General features: G+C 44.9%; 1 long non-coding RNA gene across 2 annotated transcripts in view; it reads left to right on the top strand.

The window, feature by feature from the left end:
• Positions 1-16878, top strand: part of LOC129525644 (uncharacterized) — a 59514-nt gene that overhangs the window by 30497 nt on the left and 12139 nt on the right. The window contains exons 3-4 of one of the 2 annotated variants that reach the window (XR_010129270.1): positions 8698-8888; positions 13110-13293. This is a non-coding gene — a long non-coding RNA (uncharacterized lncRNA). Of the gene's footprint in view, positions 1-8697; positions 8889-13109; positions 13294-16878 lie in introns of those variants that run through there. The other variant, XR_008670071.2, reaches the window with a different exon arrangement.

Below are 16878 nucleotides of genomic sequence, written 5' to 3'. Positions count from 1 at the left end.
AGACTGGATTAGTTCTCTTGGGAATGGATTCATTTATAAGAGAGTGGATATTTTTAAAGCCAGGATGCCCCTTGGGTTTGGGTTCTCTTTACACGTTCCCACTTTCCCTTTGACCTTCTCTGCCATGTTTTGATGTAACATCAAAGCCCTCACCAGCAGCTGAGTGGATACTGCACCATGCTTCTTGTGCAGCCTTCAAAGCTGTGTGCCAAATAATCATCTTCTGTTTATAAATTACCCAGCCTCAGTTATTCCTATATAGCAACACAAAATGGACTAAGAGATTTTCTCTGAGGTAAGCCAGATGCCATATCTTGAGGACGCTCAAGCAACCCTAGTGAGAAGTCCACTTATGAGGAACTGAGGCCTCCCGCCATCAGCTAGCATCACCTTGTCCACCATGAGAGTGTCCCATGGTGGAGGCCAATCCCCCAGATCCAACCTTCAGAGGACCGCAACCCTGGCTGATATTTTGACTGCCACCTCCTGAAAGATCCTGAGCCAGAATTGCTCAGCTAAGCAACTCCTGAGTTGCTAGTCCACAGAGATAATGTGAGAAAATAAATGGCTATTATTTTAAGCCACTAAGTCTTGGGAATATCTGCTTTGCAACAATAGAGAACTAACTCACTAACCTGTTATCGGCTCCTAGCCCAATGTTTGGCATGGTGGACATCTAATAAATAGCTGTTTGTGCATGAGCACATAATATTATTCCGTAAGATTGCTTTGTAGGTTAAATGAGATAATCTATGGAGGCCCTCAGCATAGTGCCTGGTGCTGAGCAAGAGCTCAGTAAATAACCACCCCTGGCATCATTGTTATCTTCATCATTACCAGTATTAGTTGTCCATGTTGCCAGAGGCAGGCAGTCTCTGGTATTTGACTCTCAGAGGGTTTAAGCAGTGTCTGAAGAAGAAAGATAAAGAGAGAAGCAGGAAATGATCAGGGAGGGAAGATTGAGGGAAAAAGACAAAGACTGATAAAAAAGAGAAGAAAGTATAAGAGAAGTGCTTACAGATGGCCTGTGGAGTCAGGAAACCTGGATCCCTGCTCTCACTCTGCCCTAACCACTGTGAGTCATCAAGCAAGCCCTGTTGGCTCTCTGGACTCATTTCAAATGGAGTTAACATCCTTTGTCCATCCTCCTAGGGTAGTATAATAGAAAAAATTAGAAGGGGTGGGTTCTGGTTCTCATTTTGCTATTACTTGGCTTTGGCAAGTTATATCATCTTCTGAACCTATTAAGCATATTGTGAAATAAAGGGTTTGGACTCAACAAGGGACCTTTCCAGCTCCGGAATCCAATAGCAGACTGATTTTTGCACATGGCATTTCTGAACATAAGGTGCTGAAGTGAAGATTTTGCTTGGAGAGGGAAAATAGAGTGGATATTGGCAGAAGGGGGATTCAACCCATAGTCTGAGTACCCCTCGGGGTCTGAAATCACTCCTAGTACTCTGAGCCCTTCATGTTGGAATCCAGACAGAGGGACATAATCTCTAGAAGCATTTTGTTCATGTGGGTTGTATATGGCTAGATTCCATTTCAGTTCATTAGTTCCCATGCCATACTGGTTGTTAAAGATTTTGCTTATCATGCACTGCCCAGAAGAGAAAGTTTAGGAGACATATTCTCTCCCCCCACCCACTTCTCTCTGGCTTCTCCATCCATTGCTAATGTAGACAACTCTACATATTTAGAATTTATTGGTTCGAGAAGGAGTTATGAAGTGCCTCCTCTGGGCAGGACCCTGGGCATTTAATGGCAACCAAGATAGACACAACCAGTGCCACTGTTGTGTTTGAGGTGCGTGTGTGTTCAATTTCTGATTCTTTTCCTTATCTTCCTTATTTGGATATTTGTATATATTCTTTCCTTCCCCCTCTCTTTCTTCTCCTCTTCTTCCTTTATTTTTAGAAATTCCATCTCGTGAAATTGATAGCCAAAGACGGATCTTCAAGGCAGCTTGTAGTTTTGCAGGGAGAGGTTTTCATCATCACGAGTATTGCAAATGGCAGTGTTATGGGAGTGACTGTCAGGTAATCTGGAAGTTGGGAGTCAGGGAGAATCTCCCCAGGAAGGAGATGTTGCAGCTGAGACCTCCAAGGCCCTGGAATTTGGAGGACGGTCTCTGTGACAAGGCAGCTTCACCATAGCGGTTAATAGTTCAGAAGAACAGAAAATCATGGCAGGGCTGCAAGCAGCTTGAATGAGGTGGCTGGGTCCAAGAAATTCAAGGTCACAGAGTAAGCTGATGGCTCAGAGTCTGGACCATTTCAGATGCAAAAAACAAAGCCTCCTCAGGTTACCCTGGGCCCTAAAGGGGATTTATTGAACACACATATTCAGGAGTCCAGAGTGGGGCTTACCTCAGAAGCTGTAGGGACCCAAAGAGTGGCCCATGTTCTCCCTATCTCCTTATTCCTGGGTTTGGCTTTCTTCTGTGTTTTTCCTTTTCTCTCTACCAGAAGATGGGCCTTCTATCCATTTGTGGACCATTCATCCAGGAGGAGAAGTGACTGGCTACAGGAATCCCAGGCTCCACATATTCCAGCCTACTTGGCCACACAGCATACAAAATCCTAGGGAAGGATTCTAATTGTCTGGCTTGAGTCATCCAATCAGAGGTCAGGGTGATGGTCCCATCAGAACCACTTGGAGTGAGTGAGCAGGAGTAGCCTCAAAGAAGGGGGGCACTTTTACCAGAATAACAGGGGAAGTGAGGCTGGAATGACAAAAACAACCGCTGTCTACTCTACAGAAACCACCAAGTTTAATACTCACTCTAGTTATAGTACTTGATCAATTAACATGATTACTTCTTTGACCATCTCCTAAACATCAAAACTCCTAATAATTTGGTCAAGTTAGAATGCCATTGGCCAAACGCAGTGGCTCATGTCTGTAATCCCAGAACTTTGGGAGGCCAAGGCTGGTGGATCACCTGAGGTCAGGAGTTCAAGCCCAGCCAAGCCAATATTGTGAAACCTTGTCTCTACTAAAAATACAAAAATTAGCCAGGTATGGTGGCACATGCCTATAGTCCTAGCTACTTGGGAGGCTGAGGAAGGAGAATCGCTTGAACCTGGGAGGCAGAGATTGCAGTGAGCTGAGACTGCACTACTGCACTCCAGCCTGGGTGACAGAACAAGACTCCATCTCAAAAACGAACAACAAAAAGACTGCCATTGTTGTGTTTGAGGTGTGTGTGTGTTCAATTTCTGATTCAGGCAGATGTTCTAAAGAGGAAACCTATTTCTAGCTATTCTTCCATTCTTTATCTTTTCTTTTTTTTTCCTTCTCTTTTTTTTTTTTTTTTTTTTTTTTGAGACAGAGTCTCATTCACTCTGTCACCCAGGCTGGAGTTCAGTGGTACGATCTCGGCTCACTGCAGCCTCTGGCTCCCAGGTTCAAATGATTCTCCTGCCTTAGCCTCCTGAGTAGCTGGGATTACAAGCGTGTGCCACCACACCTGGCTAATTTTTGTATTTTTAGTAGAGACAGGGTTTCTCCACCTAGCCCAGGTTGATCTTGAACTCCTGACCTCAAGTGATCCGCCTGCCTTGGCCTCCCAAAGTGTTGTATGTAACACACGCTTGTAGGCGTGAGCCATGGCGCCCAGCCAAGGAAAGCTATTTCTTAAGCTGGATAATGGGTTTATGGGTGCTTCTGAAACTGAAATTTGCATAACATTTATCTAGGGGTGTTAATTAAAATGTAGATTCTGGTTCAGCGGGTCTCGGGTGGGATCCTGAGATCCTACATTTCTGGCAAGCTCCCAGGTAACGCTGATATTACCTGTCCATGAACCACACTTAGCAAGGCTTTATATTAATCTAACTTTCAGACTAGGGAGGGAGAATAGGAAGAAAGACGGCTGTTTTAATAGAATCGAGTCAATATACAATCTCAGACTTGATGAAAAATTTAGAGATCATTTTTATCTCCAGAAGCTCTTGCCCAGTTTTTGATGAGCGGGAGACACTTCCTCTGTGTCTGCATTGACTACACGGGGACCTCCGCACCTCCCATGGGCATCTAATCGGGTGAATCTGGATGAATTTGAGAGTGGGGCAATAAAGTGGCGATGAAAGGACACCACGAAAGAGTTAAACCTTATAGGAAGAAGAGTCCAACGGGCCCAGCCAAATGCGGAAGGGGTTGACCTGGCTCCAAGGCTTAATACTATTTTGTTTTCCAGGACTATTTGTTATATCAGGTTAGTGCAGGCAGAAGGTCACGGGGGTCGGCGGCCCCCCTCGCCATCCCCCTCCTCTCTCCCCTTCCCCCTGTCTCCTCCATTTGCAGCCTCATTGCCTCCTTTAATCGGATGACCCCAGACACTGAGCTTTCCTTGGGATTTTCTTGCCAGCGCCTTCAGACTCGTTGTAGCCGACGCCAGCCGTCTCTCTCGCCCTGGCCCTCAGAGGCAGGCGCGCAAGCTAAAAGGCACTTTGCGAGAGGGGGAACCGTCCGTTGCAATTTGTACTGCGGTTTCCCTGGACAAGAGCGGATCAAGAAAAGGGTCCTTTGTCTTCTTTCGCCTTTTCTTTTCTTCCTCATCTTCCCTTTATTTCTCTTTGTATAAAATTGATTTCCTCTCTTTTCCTCCTTTTGGTCATGTTTCTTTTCCTTATCTTCCATATTTGGATATTTGCATATATTCTTTCCTTTCCTCTCTCTTTTCCTCTTCTTCCTTTATTTTTAGAAATTCCATCTCGTGAAATTGATAGCAAAAGGGCGGATCTTCAAGGCAGCTTCGTCAAGTTCCAATCCCAACCTGATGAGGGTTCAAATCCTTGACAAATTAGAATAGGACTCTAGCAGCAGCGTTCTTTAACCACACTGAGCCTCAATTTACTGATTACAAAATGAAGTTAAGAATCTCAACCTAATGGGCTGTCAAAGTTAGCCAGAAAGCATATATAAAGCGCAGAGTCTGGTATACATGGGTGCCCAATAAATGTTAGTCTTTTCATACCCTTAAGCCTTTTCCTTTTCCTCTCTGCTGTTCCTTTTTTTCCTTTAGCTATGTTGCTTTTAATAACTTTCTTTTACATTTCTGGAAAATTACCTACAGGTGGAGAATCTCTATGCAGAAAGTATGATGGTGTTGTAACAGGGACCTGGGTTTGCGACTTAATCGCTGCACAGCCTTGGGCAAGTTGATTGAAATTCTCTAAACCCCACTCCCCTCTTCTGCAAAATGGAATAGGATTTCTTCCCCTCTGGTGCAGTGGTAAGGATTAGATGACATCATGTGAGGTGGCACCTATCACTGAGCCCTGTGGCCACTACTTAGTCTCTCTCCTGTCACTCACTCCCTCTCAGTCAGACTTTTATTTCTACTGTAACAGAGTGCACTATCAGTGCTCACGTGGACAGGTTAAACTGTTAGTACTCATCCCTCTGCTGAGCCATTTGTTCATCCATCTATACACCCATCCATCTATGCATTGTCCATCCATCCATCCATCATCTATCTGTCCATTTATCCATTGTCCATCCATCTATCCTTCATCCATACATCCATTTGTACATCCATCTACCCATACACTCATCCATTTACTTACTCAATCACCCACCGGTCCATCCATTTGCCCATCATCACAGTCACCCACCCACTTATACCTCTATCTCAATTTTGCACTTATTCATTCATTACTCCACCTGGCTAGCACCCATCCTATCCCATCCCAGCCCATCCATGTTTGTCATCCCATTCATCCATCCATTCATCCCATACTTCCCCATTGTATTCAACCCCACATTTATCTACCCATTCCATCTATTCATCCATCCATCCATCCACCCATCCACCCACCTATCCTTCCATCCATCACCTACCCATCTATCCATCATTCATCCATCCACCCACCACCTACCCATCCATCCATCCATCCATCCACCCATCCATCCACCACCTTCCCGTCTATCAATCCACCCACCCATCCACCTATCCATTCATTCACACTTCCATTTACTCATCAATTTGTCACTTATTTACCTATGCATCCATTCATTTATTCAGACTGGTTGCATAATAAATAAGATTGGCCTAAATTATACCTTATCATAAAATTCTACTAGAAATTTTAGAAACAGAAGAAAGAAACAACAATAACCACAACAGCAACATGATTTTGGAGCCACAGGGCCTTCTATTCAGTCTCCTCATGGAGCAGGTTGGGAGGAGGAAAGGGGCTTTGCTCTTGAGCACAGGACACATGCAGTTGGGTAGCTTAATGGTTTTTAAACTGGGTCACAAGAATCCAAGGCTTCTGTGGTTGTGTTAAAGGGGTTATTGACAGAAGGACTGCTACTTCAAATAGAATGGCTCTCCACCCTGTCTTCCTTTTATATGGTCTCTGTTTAAGATTTAATTTGAAAAAAAAAAAAAGTTACTCAGCTGTTATGGAAAATTTTTAAAGCACAAATATAGTCACACATTTTAGATACTAAAGAAAAGTTCAGAAAAATCTGTCTTTTACCTTGCCAACCATAGAATAAAGAGGTAATCCCTCACTCATGTATTTTTTTTTTTTGGAGTGCTTACCATAAGCCAGGTAGTGGGCTAACAATTAAATGGGCCATCTCATTTAATCCAATAATGACTCAGTGGGGTTGGTATCATTATCTCCATTTTTCAGATGAGGAAACTGAGGCTGACAGACATCAAAGTACTTGCCCAAAGTCACACAGCAATTAGAACAGTGGAGTTAGGATCTGAACCTAGGAATTTTCTCCAAAATGCAGCCTGCCTGCAATGGGAGGCTAATTACCCTCTAAGTTGTGGCCAAAGGGGCACTGGAGAAGAAATAGCAATAGGGCTTGTGTTCTTATGTCTTTCTTGGTTAGTTCTTCATTTCCTCTTTCAGCTTTTACAATGAACACCAGAGGGGATGATGAGACTCAAATACCCAACAAACTAACATTATAGATTCTTGGATTTAGAAAGGACTGAGGTTAGTGATTTTTAAACTGGGTTCACCAGAGACCAAATCTGTTCCCCAAGATTCTTCAGAGGTTTCTACTGGACATGATCAGAAGTCACTGTGTCATGATGGATGTTAAACAGACCTGGCTTCATGTCTAGGGCTGGCCAGTTACTAATTCCGTGACCTTGTAGAAGCGACTTTCTTTCTTGAAGACTCAGCTTCCTTACTGGTAAAAGGCAGACAGAAATAATACTTATGTTATAGGGTTATTCTGAGAGCTAAATGAGAAAATGCGTCTTGAATGTTACATAGAGTTCCTGGTATATAGTGACTGCTCAGAATTTTAGCTATCGTCTTCACCATTGTCGTCATAATTATCATCATTTGTGGCTCCATATGAGTAAGAACCTGCGTGACCTAATAGCACTAAAGCTAAAGAAATGGTCTGAAAACCTGGGACCTAAGACAACATGATCAGCAGTCCTTCCCAGATAATAATTATTTTTCTAGGATTTGTTTATAGGTCTTAAACTGACTTTCAGGCCGGGCGCGGTGGCTCACACCTGTAACTCCAGCACTTTGGGAGGCTGAGGTGGGCAGATCACCTGAGGTCAGGAGTTTGAGACCAACCTGCCCAATATGGCGAAACCCTGTCTCTACTAAAAATACAAAAAATTAGCCGGGTGTGGTGGTGGGCGCCTGTAATCCCAGCTACTCGGAGACTGAGGGAGGAGAATCACTTGAACCCATGAGGCAGAGGCTGCAGTGAGCCGAGATTTCGCCACTGCACTCCAGCCTGGGCAACAAGAGAGAAACTCCATCTCAAAAAAACAAAACAAAAAACCCTCTGGTGTTAACCAATCTCATTGCTATAGACTTAGAAAATTTCAAAGCTAATGGCTGGAACTGGGTTGGAGTCTTCTTGCCTTTTCTTGTTGGGAATGATCTGGAATTAAAAAAAATTTTGAGTTTTCATTATTTCCCTAATTAAGAAGAGTGTGTGTATGAAAGAGAAGGGGAAGAGGGAAGGAGGGAGGGAGGAAGAGGGGGAGAAAGAGGGAGAGAAACTTGGAAAAGCTTTCAAACCTCTCTGAATATCATTCCCTTGTCTATAAAATGAGGCAAATACTTCCAAGTATGGTTCCACCACAGGCGCTGGAGAGAGAATAAAATTAGAAAAGATAATATTTGCTGAAGGAGTTCTATATACCAACCCACTGCTTTCAAACACATTATCTCTGTCTATCTTCACTACAACCACAACTCCATGGAATAGCTATTATTACCCCAAATGACATGATGAGGAAGCTGAGGCTTCCACAGGTGCAGTAGCCTGCCCAAGGGCAGGTAGTTGGAAAGTACAATTCATTTGTTAATTCACCAACTATTTATTTGGTACTGCGGAATTCACGTCTCTGTATATTTTAACTTCTGTCCCCAAGCAAACATATGCAGACACCAAAATACCAGTTTGAGATAAGAGTGGGCTCGGCTTTCACATGTGTGACTGTCTTGTTAGATTATTATTGTTGGTTGTGGTAGTAGAAATAGTAATAGTATTTATGTCAAAGATAGAGGTAAGCAAATATCTCTTTGAGCTTGTTTTCAGTATTAAATTATACCACTATTGCGCTATAAATAACCACTTCTATATATTGAGCACTGGCCTGGTATATGTTCTTGATCTATGAGCTTTACGTGGTCACCTCACTTCCATTCTAAGCAAATAAGTCACTCTTTTATCTCCATTTTACAGATGAGAAACTTGAAGGAGTCAGTCCACAATAATTTCTGGAGCATCTACTTTGTACTACCTGCTGTTCTAGGCACTGTGGTTTCACTGGTAACAAGGACAGAACTACTGTCCCCAAGGAGTTATGTTCTAATTGGTGTATGGGAGGACGCAGATTAGGAACACAGAAACAAATGAGGTAACTTCTGTCACTGGTAAGTGCTTTAGAAGAAGAAATAGGGTCATTACATAGAGGATGATTGCTTTAGGAGGTCAGAAAGGGAGGTGTCTCTGTGGAGGTAACATTTAGTTCAAATTTGAATAACGAGAAAGAGGCAGAGACCAGCAAAGGCTGCACATGCAGAGGTCCCAGGGTGGGCACAGAATGGATAGAGGTGGATTAATGGGTTTATGTCCCACAAGCTGTTCTCTGCACTTGAACTCAGGGCTGTTCCCATAACCAGTATTCTGAACCATCCTATTCTACTGCCTGCCTGGATACTCCACCAACTGGGGAAGGCTGCAGGTAAACTATGACTCTGCTGCGTATTTTCAGGGAAGAATTGTCCAGAGCTGTCATTTCCCAGGAAGCCAGCCAATCTCTTAGGAAAATGCCAAGGATGCTTGTCCCAAGAGAAAGTTGCAAAACCAAGCCTTAGATACCTGTAGCTCTTGGTTGGCCAAAGGGTAAAACTCCAATGAGAGCTCATGTTCATGTCCACCGTAAAGCAAGTGAAGTTGTCTCATCCTGGGGTAGCTGTTAAATGTCATGCTTGCCCTCCCCGAGAAGTCCAAATATAAGCTGTGCATTTACTATGCTCTGGATTGGGGAAGAAGGGGTTCTAGTATGTATAAGTTGGTACTTCCCAAACTTCAGTGTGCTCCCAAATCTCCTGGGGAATCTTGTGAAAATGCAGATTCCCATTCAGTAGGTCTGGGGCAGTATCTGAGATTCTGCACTTCTAAAAAGTTTCCAGATGAGCTGAAGTCACTGCTCACGGAGCATACTTTGAGCAGCAAGACTATACAATGCTGAGTATTTCAGAACGAAGAAGAAAGATTACAAAGCAGTGATTGTACCAGCCACTGCTGATGGAATATTTATTAATCACCAGACGGCTTTTCATTTTGCCCTCCTGATATGGGTTGGGCATTGCCATTATCCCTGTTTTACAAGTGAGCCAACTGAGGCACTAAGAAGTTAAGTGCCTTGTCCAGTGTCACCAGATGGATGAGAGGTGGAGCTCAGGCTGTCTGCCTTCCAAGTGCACCTCACCGCCTGTGTCTCTTAGGCTCCCCACTTTCCACCTGGAGGATAGAGTTTCCAAGTGGGTCAGAAGCTGCTCTCCAAAACTGGTTGGATTTCACAACTGGATTAATAGACTCCATGCTGTCTCATTTTAAGTAGGCACACACCCAAAAATTTTAGGTTCACCTGTCAGGTGCAAGTGTTTCAGCGTATTCATTGCCAAGACAGAGTTTCTGTGCCTTATAAGGAAGCATCCAGCATTGCCTTTGGAAGGATTTTAGGTGTCAGAGGAATCCCACCTGCGGGAATCTTGACAGGCTCAGCTAACCCCATTTTCCAAAGACCTCAAAACCCAGTGGTCTGGATGAATGAGAATAAATGTTTTGGGGGCAACATGAACCTGACAAGCTCCGCGTTAGGTTCCCACCATTGTGGAAAACAGGTCAGTGGAAAGCACCAGATAATAAGTAACTCCAAAAAGGGATGATGGGCTAAGTACAGACTTCTATTTCTCAGGGCATTTGGCAGGGACCCTAACCTAGACCTGGACTGGGGGTTGTTGAGGGGGTGTCATGGATAAAACAACGTGCTCCCTGCCCGGGACAGCAAGGACGTTTGACCCCACTACTTATCCTCCCTGCTCAATTCCATCAGCTGCAGCCTGTTCCAGGGTTTATTCAGCACTGGCAAAGAAAGCAATGCCATTTTTCTCAAATAACAAAGTATCAGTAGAGGTTGCCCCCTCACTGAATCTCCCCGACGGCAGGCACGAGTTTCCAACCCAGAAAGACACAGATTCAGAGGCAACTCACAAGTATCAAGGATTCCCCTCTCCTCCTCCCTCCGACAACCACTGCCACCCCCACCCTAAGCCCTCCCCACCCTTCCTCCCTCCGCCCCGCCCTCCTCCCCACCCTCCTCCCCCCGGGAGACTGGAGGAACTTGGCAAGCCATCTCGTCGCCAATCAATCTGTGGTGTAACAATTAGCACTTAGGCACCACTCATGCTAAACACACGCTTAGAAAACACTTATAAAAAAAAAAAAAAAGGAAGAAGAGTCATCAGAGGTAGAAGCCAGGGCAGCACCGGTGGGGGGACGCCAGGGAGCGGAGCCAGGAGGAGGCCTGGGAGGAAACAGATCAATGCGCTGCGGAATGGAAAGCATCTGATACCCTATTATTGACGAGGCCAAAGCACTTTGAGGCGTGTTTCCACCGTGAGCAATTAGTCTGCGAGACCGCAGGAGTTAAGCTAACACTGGTAGCCCCCCCATCTTCCAGTTGGATGACACTTTCATTGGGTAGCGAGCCCCCGCAGCAGTGGCGCCAGCCTGCAGCCGTAATGGGGCCCATCCGCGGAAGGCCGAATGCTCCAGTCTCCCAGAAGGCCCCCCTCGCGCCCCCCACCCCGCCCCGGCTCCCCCCACCCCACTCCCGGTAACAGAATCCAGTCGACACAGAGTCTGTCTGCGCGCCTGCGAGCTGCCTAAATTGATTGTAATGGTTTTATCACGCGCAGAAAGAGCTGGCTGTTTTCTCGCCTCTGCTGTCGGCTTTCATAAACGCCCAGGCAGGAGGAAGTGATTCCTCTTCGGGAGCACTGGATCAGATGAAAGGCAACTTTTGTTTGTTGGCGAGCAGCTCGCAGCCTCCGCCACTGCCTGTCTCCAGCCCTGCTCCAGGCATCTTCGCTGGCTGTGCACACAACAGAGACTCAGACAGCGTCCCCCAACTCACCCCACCCAACAAACAGCAGGGGGTGGGGGACTTGTTTCTGGAGCCAGTTCTGGGTTCATCTCTGGAGGCTTCAGTGTCTGGGGTAGGGAGTTTCAAGGACGGATTGGGTAGAGAGAAGAGTAAATGAAGATGGCAATGATGATCAACAATGATAACAATGAAGATGAGGATAGCTAGCTAGCATTTCTGAGTGTTTATCCCCAACCAGGCAGTGTGTTTAAGCACATCGTAGATATTTCTTGGAATTCTTACAGCGATCTTATGAGACGTTATTTCCCCCGTTTTGTAGTTAGGGGAATTGAGGCATAAAGAGGCATGTGAAATGGTCATGGTTATCCAGGGAGCAATGAGAGGAGTGAGGGAAATTAGAGCCCAGTTCTGATTCCTAATCTGGTTCATTCTCTATGCACCATATCGCTTCTTTAAATTTGGTAGGGCGAAAAGACATGCTGTCATAATACCTCAGGTACTGGGTATTCCCCAAGGATTGCGGAAATTTGAACCTTCGAATAATTTAGGCTTAAAAGAATCTAGACCCAGCCAAAAAAATTGAAAGCTAAATGAAACACCCTTTGGTCCAGCCCCGCTTAAATATTCGCCAAGTTCTTTTTCATCACCTGGTCTCTAATCTCTCTGTTCCCTCAGCCTAGAATTCCAAACTCTACCCTAGATATGCTTGTGAGAATGCCTACACAGTCTTCAAACGTAACCTCTTCCTGGAAGCCTCTTTCTTCCGATCCCTTGCACCCTGTCTAGACTTCTATGGCCCCAGCAACATTTCTTTCCATTGTGTTTCTTTATTACCTATCTTCCCATTAATGTTAACTCACTGCGTATTTGTTGAGCTCTTACAGTATGCCAGTCTCCATATTAGGCTGAAAGCTCGTTGCGACATGTTTTATTCATCTTCACATCCACAGCGCCTGGCCCATAGTCTGGCCCCAGCAAATGTCAGTTTCATGAATGATGACCAAGATCATGGGCCAGCCCCCTATTTTTGCAAATAAAGTTTTATTGGAACACAGCCACACTCATTCATTTATGTATTCCATAGCTGCTTTCATGCTACAGTGGCACACTTGAGTAGCTGTGACAGAGACTGCACGTTCTGCAAGCCTGCAATTTTACTACCTAGCTCTCTACTAAAATGTTTTCTGATGACTGATCAAGGGGATGATCAGATAATTTTCCAAACTTTTCATTTTGTTTTCTGTATGTAGCTAGCATACTATTGTTGAATAGCTACCTGTGCAGTTTCTACCCTCTAGTATATTGATTGGAGACACGCATCTCATTTTGATGTCTCCCTGTGCCTATAACCTTTGGTAGTGCCCTCCTACACAGTTTGTGGCTTGAGCATGTGGCCTGTTTTGGACAATGGGGTGGTAACAAACTCACTTCAGACACTGGAAACTGTGTTTTGTTTTGTTGTTGTTTTTTTTTCTGCTAGTCACCACCATGACAACACCCTCTACTGGAAAGGTATGAGTCATCCCAGCTGAGGACATCCTAAACCAGCCAGCCCCCAGCCAACCTACCCGCTGACCACAGATGCATGAGTAAGACAGCTGTACCTAGCCCACATCAGTAGAACTAGACAACTTGTCTCTAGACAACTAGACAACTAGACTCAAGTAAGATGGTTGTTGCTTTGAGCCACCAAGTTCTGGGTTAGTTTGTTACACAGCAGTAACTAACATACATATACTTAACAGGTGTACAATTTATGACTCCAAACCAGGTGTTTTAATGAATCACCTGCAGAAATGACCCAGGCATGCACCATGAAAACAAGAATTCCTTTGTGTGTTTTGGAGGTGGGTGAAGATGGAGTGTAGTCTATTGTTTTACAATTTTTTATAACTTTTTTTTGAGATGCGGTCTTGCTACGTTGCTCAGGCTAGTCTCAAACTCCTATTCTCAAGCAATCCTCCTGCTTCAGCCTCTTGAGTAGCTGGGACTACAGGCATGCTGTGCCTGGCACATTTATCTGTTCTTCCTACTTTGGAAACACCTCTGTATTTGGGGAAAGTGGTCAGAATCATTTAAAGAAGGTGAAATGCCAGTCTGCAGTAACAGTTTTCTGGCAATGTCAGGGAGTGATCCTGTGTTTTGCAGGAAGGACTAAGCCAAAGGATTTGATGCAACAGCTTTGGAAATTATCTGGATTTTACTGATCAGGGTATCCCTTAGCTGCACTGGCAAAAATAACCAAATGGGGATGTAACCATGAAATTATGTGTCCGCTGTGCTTGTTTCTAATATTGTAGAGCATGGGTCTATAAAAAGCTACTGGAACATGCCATTCTTTGCATTTCAAAGCCTGGAATTTAACCAGCAGATAGTTTTCTATGTGTTCTTGAAGATTTCTTTTCTCTTCTTCTTCCCTCTGCTCCCCCGTTCTCTCTGTTCTTATTTTCTATTTCATGTTCTCAAGCTTCTCTGCATTTCTACACTGACTTTGGGGTAGGGTGTCATCTGTCTTTAGTACACCCAGCTCAGTAGGAGAAACTGTGAGAAACACACTGAAGACAAATTCGTAATTTATTCCCCAACTAAAGGTGCTGACCCCTGCTTTTCATAAGGAAACACAATGGCTGTCGTTAACCCCTTGGTATTGGTGGGAATTTCCTGCCTACATTACATTCTGGATAAAATCTTTAAGGCTACAATCCAGGCACAAGCAGAAGAGATGGCATGAAGATGCTATGCTCCCAGCACCACTCCCCTGCAAAAAAGGGAATGTGACCAAGGTCAGAATGAACAGATGGTTTGGGAGGGGAAAGCCAGAACTCCTATTCCACCCTGGAGCAGAACTCAGGCCTAGGGTGATAGGTGGTAAAGTTATAATATTTCTCCAAGAGTAAAGTGGGAAGGATGAGCGTTGATAATCCCAAGGGCCCATGCACTCTACAATTCTAGCCTGGGAGGATTCAAAGTGGAGTCCACTGTGATGATGGAAGGGAAGCTGAATAGCATGCAGTTTAAAGAAGTGCAAATGGATGCGCTTGTACCTGGCAAGTGAAGTCTTGAGTCTTTTATAAGGTGGTCCCTGAGTTGGTCAAGATATTACTCTCAGGGATGTTGGGAGCAGAGCTGTCTCGGGAACAGGTCTGCAGTAGGGGAGGGGGTGAAGAATGCTGGCAGATGGTGTGGGTGAGCTGCATAGCAATTTGGAAGAGGACACATGTTTCCAACCCAGATCCCCCCTGAACACTCCCATGGTCAGTGGGTTCTATTTCAGCCAAAATGAGGCTCAAAGATTGGTTTAAGTAATGAACTTGCGAGCCCTTTCTATCCCATAAAACACATCCAGGCATTGCTAGAATGAATTAATGAGCATGTTTATTCATTTCCTAGGACTACCATAGCCAAGCACCACAGACTGGGTGACTTAAAACAAGAGAAATGGATACTCTTGCAGTTCTGAAGGCTAGAAGTTACAAATCAAGGTGTTAGCGGGGCCATGTTCTCTCTGAAGGCTCTAGGAGAGAATGTGCTCCATGTCTTTCTCTTAGCATCTCCTGGTTGCTGGCAATCTTTGGCATTCCTTAGCTTGTAGATGCGTCAGTCCAATCTCTGCCTCCATCATCATGTGGACCTTGTCCTGTGTGTCTTCACATTTTTCCCCTGTGCATGGCAGCCTCTGCCATTTCTCTTCCTCTTATTAAGGCACCCCCATCATATTGGAGCAGGCACCACCCTAAGGACCTCATCTTAACTTGACTCCATCTGCAAAGACCCTATTTCCAAATACAATCACATGCACTGGCATGGGAGTTAAGACTTCAATGTATCTTTTTAGGGGATGCAATTCAACCTGTGACAACATGAAAAAAATAAGCCTATCATGGAAGATATCTATGCATTGGCTTCTAGTGAGGAGTTAAGGAGATTTAAGGTGTTCCTTATCATACCCCCTTAAGCTGATTTAAGGTGTTCCTTATCATACCTGCTCACCTCTGAATGCAGCTGCAGCTGCCGGGCAGAGGTTCCTGCAAGCTCAGACTCAAATCGACAGTATGCTATCCAAGTGCGCACCATGGCCTCTGTGAAGCTGTAGGAAGCTGCCGAGGCCATGAGCAGGAGTCACTGGGGGTGACCCTCAACCAGTAGCAGGTGGAGTTAGGGTCTAAATGCCTCACCTTGATCCATCAACGGGACATTTCTGGGATGTATTCCGTACACTTCTCACAGCTTCCGGTGGTATTTATATCCCATTGTCTACACAGCTGCTTCATATACAAAGTAGCCTCAGCCGGGTGTGGTGGCTCACACCTGTAATCCCAGCACTTTGGGAGGCTGAGGCGGGTGGATCATGAGGTCAAGAGATCGAGACCTTCCTGGCCAACATGGTGAAACCCCATCTCTACTAAAAATACAAAAATTAGCAAGGTGTGGTGGAGCATGCCTGTAGTCCCAGCTACTTGGGAGGCCGAGACAGGAGAATCGCTTGAACCAGGGAGGCAGAGGTGGCAGCGAGCTGAGATTGTGCCACTGCACTCCAGCTTGGTGACGGGGTGAGACTCTGTCAAAAAACAAAAAACAAACAAAAAAATAGCCCCATATTGGCTTTTCCTTCTTCCTTGGCTCACTCTGTCCATTCCCTTGCACCTGAGTCCCGAGGTCACCTTGACCTCCCCACTCCGACCCTCCCCCCCCATGTTACCCCCACCACCAATAAAACTACTTGTATCCAAGTCCTTGTTTCAGGCTCAACTTCTGGCAGATTTCAAACTAAGCAGACAGAGAGAGAGAGAGAGAGAGAGAGAGAGAGAGAGAGAGAGAGAGAGATGGGAAATGGAGAAGATCAGAGATATTTGTTTTTAAATCTAGAGCCTAGCTCTGGCCCTTTAAAGAATGATAAGAACAAAACTATTTGCTATGTGCCAGGCATGGTGCTAAGCATAGTATATGCACCATCTCTTATAATCCTACTGTCGTGGGTTGAACTGTGCTCCCCAAAATGATATGTCTACATCCTAACATCTACAATCTGTGAATGTGACATTATTTGTAAGAAGGGTCTTGCAGATACACAAAAAATCAAAATTAATAGATGTTGCTGTGGATGCAGTGGAAAGGGAATACTTCTACACTGCTGGCGGGAATGTAAACTAATACAAGAGCTATGGAAAACAGTATGGCAATTCCTTAAAGAACTAAAAGTAGAACTACCCTTTGATCCAGCAATCCCACTACTGGGTATCTACTCAGAG

The sequence above is a fragment of the Gorilla gorilla genome, chromosome 10 (genome assembly GCF_029281585.2).
Source record: "Gorilla gorilla gorilla isolate KB3781 chromosome 10, NHGRI_mGorGor1-v2.1_pri, whole genome shotgun sequence".
NCBI lineage: Eukaryota > Metazoa > Chordata > Mammalia > Primates > Hominidae > Gorilla > Gorilla gorilla.
Note: the sequence above shows the minus strand (reverse complement) of the source record. Positions and strands in the feature narration are given on the sequence as shown.